Here is a 9554-nt window from a genome sequence, read left to right on the forward strand (position 1 = left end):
TAGGTTCTTTAGCTCTGTGCCATGCACTAGAAATTCTTTTCAGACAGAGATCTTGAGCAACTGTAGAGCTCCATTTATTTATTTTCCTTTTCTCAAGGACCACTATCTTGCACTCTCTTGTTTAATGCTTCAAAACTATTGTTTCAGATATTTTGTTTGTCTTCTAGCTTCTAGGGTGGATGAGCAAATTTCCTGTTACTACAACATGGCTTGAAGCAGATATCCAGTTTTTAATTCTTAAAGTAGTTTATTTATATTTCTTACTTCTTGGGTTGGCTTCATCTTTTACTTCAATGATTTGGGGTGTCCTTGTCACATTCCTCATCCTAAAGGAAGATGTTTAATGTTAGAAATGGATGATGTTTGCTCTTTACCGTCTGGCAAGATGGCAGGTGAAAAGGCTGAGAAACTGGATGCTAAGGAAAAGAAACCTGAAACCAAGAAGGTTGATCCTGGTGCCAAAGTGAAGAAGGGTAACATCAAGGCTAGAATGCGAAAGAAGAGGAAGCCCCACTACAGTTGAAACCCTGTCCTAGCTAGAGAAATTGGCAGCTATTTCTGGTAGGCTCTGTATTCCAGAAAGGCTACATACAAGAGGGAGTATTCAGTAGCTAAATCCAGCTTTGAGAAGAAAAGGATAAGGTTCTTGCTACTATCATAAAACCAGTTGGTGGTGACAAGAATGATGGTACCCAAGTGGTTAAACTTCGCAAAATGCCTAGGTATTACCTGACTGAAGATGCGCCTTGAAAGCTGCTAAGCCACAGTAAAAAATCTTTCAAGCAGCATGAGAGAAAACTGTGAGCAGGTGTCACTCCTAGGATCATTTTGATCACCCTCACTGGGTGCCACAGAAGCAAGAAGGGGTTTCCCTGAAGCAACTGAGAAGTGGTTTGTTACTTTTGACTGGACCTCTGGCCCCCAATTAAGGTCCTCTGTGTAGAATACAACAGAAATTCGTCATTGCCACCTCCACCAAAATTGATAGCAGCAGTGTGAAAATCCCAAAACATCTGACTGATGCTTGCTTCAAGAAGCAGCAGCTGCATAAACCTGGACACCAGGAAGGCGGGATCTTTGACTCAGAGAAAGAGAAATACAAGATTACAGAGCAGTGCAAGGTTGATCAGAAAGCTGTGAACTGGCAGATTCGGCCGACAGAGCTATTAGTCAGCTTCAGGGCTATCTGCATTCTGTGTTTTCTCTCAGAAACTGGTGTTCTAAATGTTTTACAAAGAACCTAATTAAATAACTGATCCATCAAAAAAAAAAAAAAGAAAGAAAAGAAAATGGATGATGTTTGCTGGAGGTTTATGGTAGATGCCCTTTATGAAGTTAAGGTGTACCATTTTATTACGGTTTGCTAAAAGTTATTTAAAATGACTTTTAAATTTGATCAAAAGGTTTTTTTGGCAATTAATATTTTCTCTTTTAATATGATAATTAGCCAAATAACGTTAACTTCTTCTCTTTTTTTGAGAGAGAGAGAGACTTGTGCAGGAGCTGTGTGGGCTGGGGCAGATGAAGAGGGAGAGAGAGAATCTTAAGCAGGCTCCACACTCAGCACAGAGCCCAATCCAGTGCTTGATCTCATGACTCTGAGATCATGACCTGAGTCAAAACTAAGACTGGGATGCTTAATTGACTGAGCCATCAAGGCACCCCAATTTTCTAATTCTGAACAGTATACATCCCTAACCCTGAAATAAATTTGTATACTTGAAATAAAGTCCAATAAGAAATTATTTCCCTTAATCACTCCTGAGTATACTCTAGTATTTTGATGAGGATATTTGTATTTACTTTTATGTGTGTGACTTAGTATACACCCATATAGTTTTGTTCAAATTTAATAGTTTTTCAAAGAATCAACTTTTGTGTTTGTTTTCTGTTGAATCTGTATTTTACAGTTGCTGAAATATGTCCTATCTTTATTATTTTTTTTTAGTACTGTATCTATGGATTTATTCTGCTTTTTATTTGGGGTATAGCTATTATAAAGCTTACTGATTCTTCTGAGAAATGTAAATGTTCAAAATCATACATTTCCTATATTTCAGCTACATTGCACAAATTTAACTTGTGCTACAGTGACTATCATTCAGTGACTCTTTTCCTACTGGGCTTAATGATTTTTTACTTTACTCACCGATAAATTAAATATTCATTTTAAATTTTGAAACACAAGTTCTTTAATGTTATTTTTCTAGCCAATTCTTTAAAACTTATTGAAATGTAATTTGTTGCAATTTTCTTAACAACAGAAATTTATCTTCTCACATTTCTGGCATCTAGATGTGCATTACTGCAATTTTTATAAGAATTATAATTGTGTACTTAGAACAAATGTGGATTTTCAGAGGTTGTCACAGTGCCCTAAAGATGTCAAACAATGCTGTAATTTAGTTTGCTCAAATATTTTCTATATTTACTTATACACATTATACACTTACATATGTTATGTGTGTATATATAGAGATAAATAATTACAAGTAATATAGTGATCTATTATGCAGTTTATACATACAGATATATTTCTGTTGATCTAGTAAATAATAATTACTTATGTACCTGTATTCATACACATATGCACATACTCACATATATGTATACATGTATGTTAAATCCTTTTAAATACTCATATAAGTACTTTTGATATTTCTAACTTTGCTTTGAGAGAATATTTTCTTTTGACAAATTGGATGTTCTTTGTTAGGAAAAGAGGAAAACAAGGATTTCTGGAGGATTTTGTTTATTATTTATCTACTTATTTTTCTAACTAACTGGAAGTCTGGGGTTGCCATTGATTGAGGTGGAAGACTGAAGATCAACCAGTTTTAGTGGCAAAATCATTCAGATATTGATATTCTATATAGACTTGCATATTTTAAATTTGAGATATGAACTAAAAATTTGAGTGGAAATGCCAAGTAAGCAATTGAATATTTATGTCTGGATATTGACAGAAAAATGAAGAGTTATTTTGCGTTTTCAGAGTGAGATCAACACAAGAAAGATAAGGCCTTTCTCAACTATTTTGTTTAAAATTATAATCTCCCTTCCTCAGAAAACCTTGGCATGCTTCACTGATTTACTTTTAATGTATTATTTACCTTTTAATTTTGCTTAGCAATCTTTCCTACTACAATAAAAGCTCTGATATTTATCTTTTTTTTTTTTTTTTAACTGTTGTAAACAAGTCCTGGAGTAGTTCCTGGCAGATATTAGGTGTCCAATAAATACATGTTAACTGAATAAACTGATTATACTTTATTTCTATTTCTGACCTCTTATAGTGTCTCTCACTTCATTTCATTTAAATCATACTTTAAAAAAAAGACATGCCCCAATTCCCAAACTTAAAGCTCATCTGTGTCATACAGCATTATTTTGTGAATTTAATTTTCCATATTGCTCTATCTGCCTGTACTTTTGTGTTCTGTTTCATTAATTGGTGGCTTTATCTTTATTATTTATTTTGATTTCTTCTAAAATTTTGACTTGAATTGTGGGCCTAGCAATTTTCAGTTTTTCTGGTGCTAAAATACTTTTCTTCAGAAGCTATGCACTTGCCTCCAACTAGTGTTGAGCTGAATCTCACAAGCTTTGAAGTAGAATTAATTGCTTTCATATTTTTCAATTTTGAAAATTTCATTATTTCCGATTTCTCTCCTTCTACCATGAGCAAATATTTAAAGATTTATTTATTTATTTTGAGATATATTTATTTATTTATTTTGAGAGAGAGAGAGTGCAAGCTGGGAGGGGCATACAGAGAGGGAGAGAATCTCATGTTGGCTCCCCAGTAAGCATGGAGTCCGATGTGGGGCTTGATCTCATGACCTAAGCTCATGACTTAAGCTGAAATCAAGAGCTGGATGCTTATCCAACTGAGCCACCCAGGTGCCCTTTCCATGAAGTATTTTGAAGTTGATTTTTGTAGCTTTCAAACACAGTTTAACTATATTTAATATATATATACATATATATATATATATTTGAGGTTTGAATGCATGATTTCAGAGAATGCAATAGATAATAGTTGCATTTATATGGTTTTTGTATGCATTTATACAAATCACAGAGGCATAATTCTATTCAATCCTTAATACAACACTATGTGATAGGTAAGCCAGGTAAAATTATTTCATTGTTTTGAGAACTAGGATTCAGAAATTTAGGGAGGTAGGAAGCAACATAACTAGAACTTGAACTCAGTTACTGTCACCTTGAATTGGGATTCATATTTATTCTTCCCAATATAAAAACAGTGGTTCAAGTGTTGCACTTTTCTCTCACACTTACAGAGAAAATAGTATTGGTTGATATAAGTGCTAATGCAGCATTGTGATGCACAGACATACAAGCAGATTCATATTCACAATCTTCTTTTCAATTTTAATAAATGCTCCCCCCTGCCACTGTCTCATGGCCTTTTAATGTTCCCAGGCAAGAAGGCATGAATTTACATTATTAGAATCCTATGCCATATTGCACTTATTATGAATTATACTTATTAAAATTAACTGAAGCATGAGAAGACTTTTTATTTATACAACTATAATTATTTCCAACTTTACAACTGTTAAAATATCTAAGTATCCTTCAACGAATGTGGACATTTTAAAATGGTGGACTCTTAAGTTTGTTAAGCAGAAATTCTTAGAGCAAGAATTTATTTTCAAACACTTCCAAGTAATTTCTGTATTATTATCTGAATAAATCACAATAGCACTTTATTTGTTCTGTAAAGTACTGAATATATTAAAGCCAAATCACCTAAGTAAGATAGAATAGTTTTGACTTGGGAAGTTTTTGCCCTATGGATATTGTGGGATTTTAGAAATAAGATGAGTATGTTACAATGAGATGCACATTGATTTTATGGTCCAGGAATAGCACGTGATTTTACTAATCACCAGATGACCTTAAGTTTAACCTCTCCAATCTTCATTTACTTGTAGATAGTATTTCTAAGTTTAAATAAAATGAAAATCTATAAATAAGTATTAAAATGAAAGTAAATGAATTCAGACAAAAGAATTGTTGATATCTTCTGCTTCACATAGCCATCATAATCTTGGCATTATCATATGTCAATCAAAGTATAGTGTAGGAGATGACAATGATGCAGCATCTGGAGTACCATCACATTCGTGAGGCTGACTGGTACATTCAGCAGAGGTCACCTGAGGACTAGTAGTCATTACAGTTTCATCTTTTTGCCTTTATACTTGGTTCCAAGATAAAATGCAATTTAACAGAGAAGACTGAGCTGTTATAAGTCACTTCTGCCACTATGCGAAGGCAGAAGAAGAGACAATCATTTCTGAGGAGAAAATAAAGGGAACTTTTGTTCTTAATGCTGCCAAGTTGGAAATTTGTATAGAAAGTAGTATTGGTGGCACCAAAGACCTCTTTTCGTCTTAGGGTGTAAGAAACTTGCTATGACAAAAAGATTTAACAAAAATGGTTATAGCAAATAATGACTTTTTAAATTGAAATTGTTAAAAGTTTTTTTTAAGTTTAATTTTATTTTTTTCACTGTTCCAAGATTCATTGTTTATGCACCACACCTAGCGCTCCATGCAATATATGCCCTCCTTAATACCCACCACCAGGATCACCCATCCCCTCACCCCTCACCCCTCCAGAACCCTCAGTTTGTTTCTCAGAATCCATAGTCTCTCATGCTTCATCTCACCTTCTGATTTACCCCAATTCACTTTTCCTTCTCCTAATGTCCTCCATGTTATTCCTTATGCTCCATAAGGAATTTCTCTGCATGACTTATTTCACTCAACATAATCTCCTCCAGTCCCATCCATGTTGATACAAAAGTTGGGCATTCATCTTTTCTGAAGGAGGCATAATACTCCATTGTATATATGGACCATATCTTCTTTATCTATTCATCCATTGAAGGGCATCTTGGTTCTTTCCACAGTTAGGCAATTGTGGCCATTCCTGCTCTGAACGCTGGGGTACAGATGGCCTTTCTTTTCACCACATCCATATCTTTGGAGTAAATACCCAGTAGTGCAATTGCAGGGTCATAGGGCAGCTCCGTTTTTAATTTTTTGAGGAATCGCCACACTGTTTTCTAAAGTGGTTGCAGCAACTTGCATTCCCACCAACAGTGTAAGAGGGTTCCCCTTTCTCCTCATCCTTTCCAACATTTGTGGTTTACTGTCTAGTTGATTTTGCCCATTCTAACTGGTGTAAGGAGATATCTCATTGTGGTTTTGATTTGAATATCCATGATGGCTAATGATGATGAACACCAAAACTACATCACAAAGAAGAATGCAAAAAAACCTGTATGTTTGATGGCAACACCACTGTGATGCAGGAAAGTTCCTCCCAAAGTTAGGTTTCAATGTTAAAACTGATGACAGGCTCTGGGACAATCAAAGATTTATACTGGCTTAGCACCAGATTTTAAAGAAGCAGCAATAGAATGTAAATGCTTGTATGTGTTTGTGTGTTTGCGTGATGTGGGAATGGGGGGCACTTTATCAAAATACTGGAGAGATGATGGGCTTCTTGCATAGGTAAGAAATTAATCTTAAATATTGCTAGGACTAAATAAAAACGTCAGTGGTGATCCTAAAACTTTCCTTTGGTCTCCATATGCATATTTTGATAATAATATTACTAATTTAATAATATTAATAGCAATAGAATTACTGATTTAATAAAAAGATAGCAAACATGGGGCGCCTCGGTAGCTCAGTCAGTTAAGGGTCTGCCTTTGGCTCAGGCCATGATCCCAGGACCCTAAGATCAAGCCCCAGTGTGGCTCCCTGCTCAGTAGGAGAGTCACCTTCTCCTTCCCCCTCTGTCCCTAAGCTCTGCTCATGCTCTCTCTCTCAAATAAATCAATAAAATCTTTAAAAAAAAAAAAAAAAGAAAGCAAACACCAGTTGTGCAAACTCAGATCATAAAGCAGATCCTTGCTAATGTCTTAGAAATATTCTATGTACCCCTCTTCTTTCACTTCCCTGTATTAACCATTGTTCTGAGTTCCGTGGTGAATATTTCTTTAGTTTTCTTTATTATATTTTCAACATGTATTGTAAATATACTGGTATTCAGCTCTATGGATATTCATCTGTTCACTTACTGGTATAATACTGTATGAATATTTACACCTTTCTCTTAACATGAAGTTCTTGAGTGTTACCAAGCTGATACTTGCAACTGTAGTTTGTATTCTTTGCTATACATTATTCCACTGCATGAATACACCAATGATTTATTTACTCATTCTAAGCTTGGAGAACATTTGTGTTGCCTTCAGTTCTGAGCTATTTCTAAGAAAATTCTTTTTATCATCTTTTTCTGTGAGACATGATATGTGCTAGAGTTTCTCTATTGTATATTCCTAGGCATGGAATTACCTGACATAGTGTATTTATATATTTAACTTTATGCCAAATGTTATCTGAAGTAATCTTGTTTACTCACACACACCACCACTACCACCACCACCACAATCACCACACAAATAACATATGAAGGTTGTAGTTTACAACTCCACAAAACTACCCCTGTATTGTAAAGTCTAAAGTCAAACCAACAGTCTTTGAATGCATAGGAAGGAGATAGTGACTAGGGGACAAGAAGAAGAAATTGAGAAAGGCAAAAGTCTTTTGCCTTTCTTTTTTGCTTGCTATTATTTTCTGATTGCATTCTAATAATCACTTGTTAAAAAAAGAAAAAATAAATATTAGAACAAGGCTCATTAAACACAAAGAAGAAGATAAAATTAATTATTTAGAAATGAATTAACTTGTAAATTGATGTGCAGAGGAGGCAGAAAACATATGAATCAATATACAAAAAGTAAAAATGGGTGGTCAATTTACAAACATTGATTATAAATCAAAAAACTCATAAACTGAAAATTACACATGCAAGAAATAAGTTCACTGAATCACACATTGTTGATTAATACTGCAAAGAACATTAGAGCATAACTGTTTATATATATTATATATATATTATATATATAAGAGCATAACTGTTTATATATAATTCACAGGAAATGCCCCCTTCAAAAGACACAATCTTTATTCTACTTTTTATTCTTATTGGGAAATTAAAAACAAATATGCTTGATAATACAGGTCAGATTGGTTTTGAATTTTTTTTCACTACTTTGGATTATAACCATGTAAAATAAATAGTTGTTAGAAGACAATGTGGCACATCCTTGTGGAATATTCATTAACATCCATTACCTTTTTATCTTCATAGCATTCCATATTTCACAGCTTTGCAGTAAGAAGGGAATTCAATAGAATGTTATGGCTTTGTTTTTGTTGTTGCTATTTGGTTTTCTCATTACTGTATGCCTATTATCATAGAATGGACATTTAATAATACTTATCGACTGAATTAATTGCTTCTCATACCCTAAAGCTATTCAGTGTGGACAATCTTTCTAGCTTAATAATTGGTCAGAAAGTCACATGTACGCAAACTCAGATAAACCAGGAAAAAAAATAAAAACCCACAGGACCAAGAGAATTCAGTTCCAGAATCTGACAACCTACCAAGAAGAGGACATTTGACACCTCTTCTAATTCAGATCAAGAGGACATTAAGTTCCATAAGCTTCTGGTTTCTGGCCTTGGGAACATAAGAGGTTAACATTTCTAGAAATGTAATCTACGTTGAGAAAGTATAGCCAATACTTGAAACCAGAGAACCTTGGTAATGATCCCCTCCTTTAAACTATTGGTAAAAGCCTTTCTAAAGGAAAATATACCCCTGGGTCATGATTGATTGATTGAATTGGGTGTACAACAAAAACACCAAAATGATTTAGCTACTGAGAAGTCTTCATCTCAGCAAAGGATACCACTAACCCATAATCTGGGTGAATCTTGATTTTCCCTTCCCCCCATTATCCAATTCTAGTCAAATATCAATTTCTCTTCCAAAGGAAATTTCACATCTTTGTGGGGGATTTTGGTTTTTAATTTAAAAAAAATTAATCTTCATAGTCACTTCTCTGATTAAAACCATCATTACTTCTTATCCAGATTATGGCAGTAGACACATACATCTTGTTTCCATATTTTCGTGCCACCAATCCATTCCCTACACTTTAGGAAAAAAGAACTATTTGAAACCTAGCCTTCTTCTACACCTCAACATGCTTCAAACTCTTCCCTCAGTGCCTAGCACATTAGATTTATGGCTAAAACTTTGATATAAACATACAAGTCTTGTAGAATCTTCTTCTCCTCACCTTCCCAAAGTCTTTTTACCTTTATCTTTGGCATTCATTCTGCTGTAGCTAGTGCCTCTTTTCTGTGCAAAAACACAATTTACTTTTCTTTTTCTTTTTTTTTAAATTTAATTCTATTTTTTTAGTGTTCCAAGATTCATTGTTTATACACCACACCCAGTGCTCCATGCAATGCATGCCCTCCTTAACACCTAACCACCAGGCTCACCTACCCCCCCCCCACATCCCCTGCCCCAAACCCTCAGTTTCTTTCTCAGAGTCCACAGTCTCTCATGGTTCATCTCCCGCTCTG

The 9554-nt window shown here is 34.5% G+C and overlaps 1 pseudogene; it reads left to right on the top strand.

The window, feature by feature from the left end:
• Positions 1–385: 385 nt before the first annotated feature.
• LOC132020256 (large ribosomal subunit protein eL6-like) lies at positions 386–1252 on the top strand (annotated as a pseudogene).
• Positions 1253–9554: the final 8302 nt, after the last annotated feature.

The sequence above is a fragment of the Mustela nigripes genome, chromosome 6 (assembly GCF_022355385.1).
Source record: "Mustela nigripes isolate SB6536 chromosome 6, MUSNIG.SB6536, whole genome shotgun sequence".
Taxonomy (NCBI): domain Eukaryota; kingdom Metazoa; phylum Chordata; class Mammalia; order Carnivora; family Mustelidae; genus Mustela; species Mustela nigripes.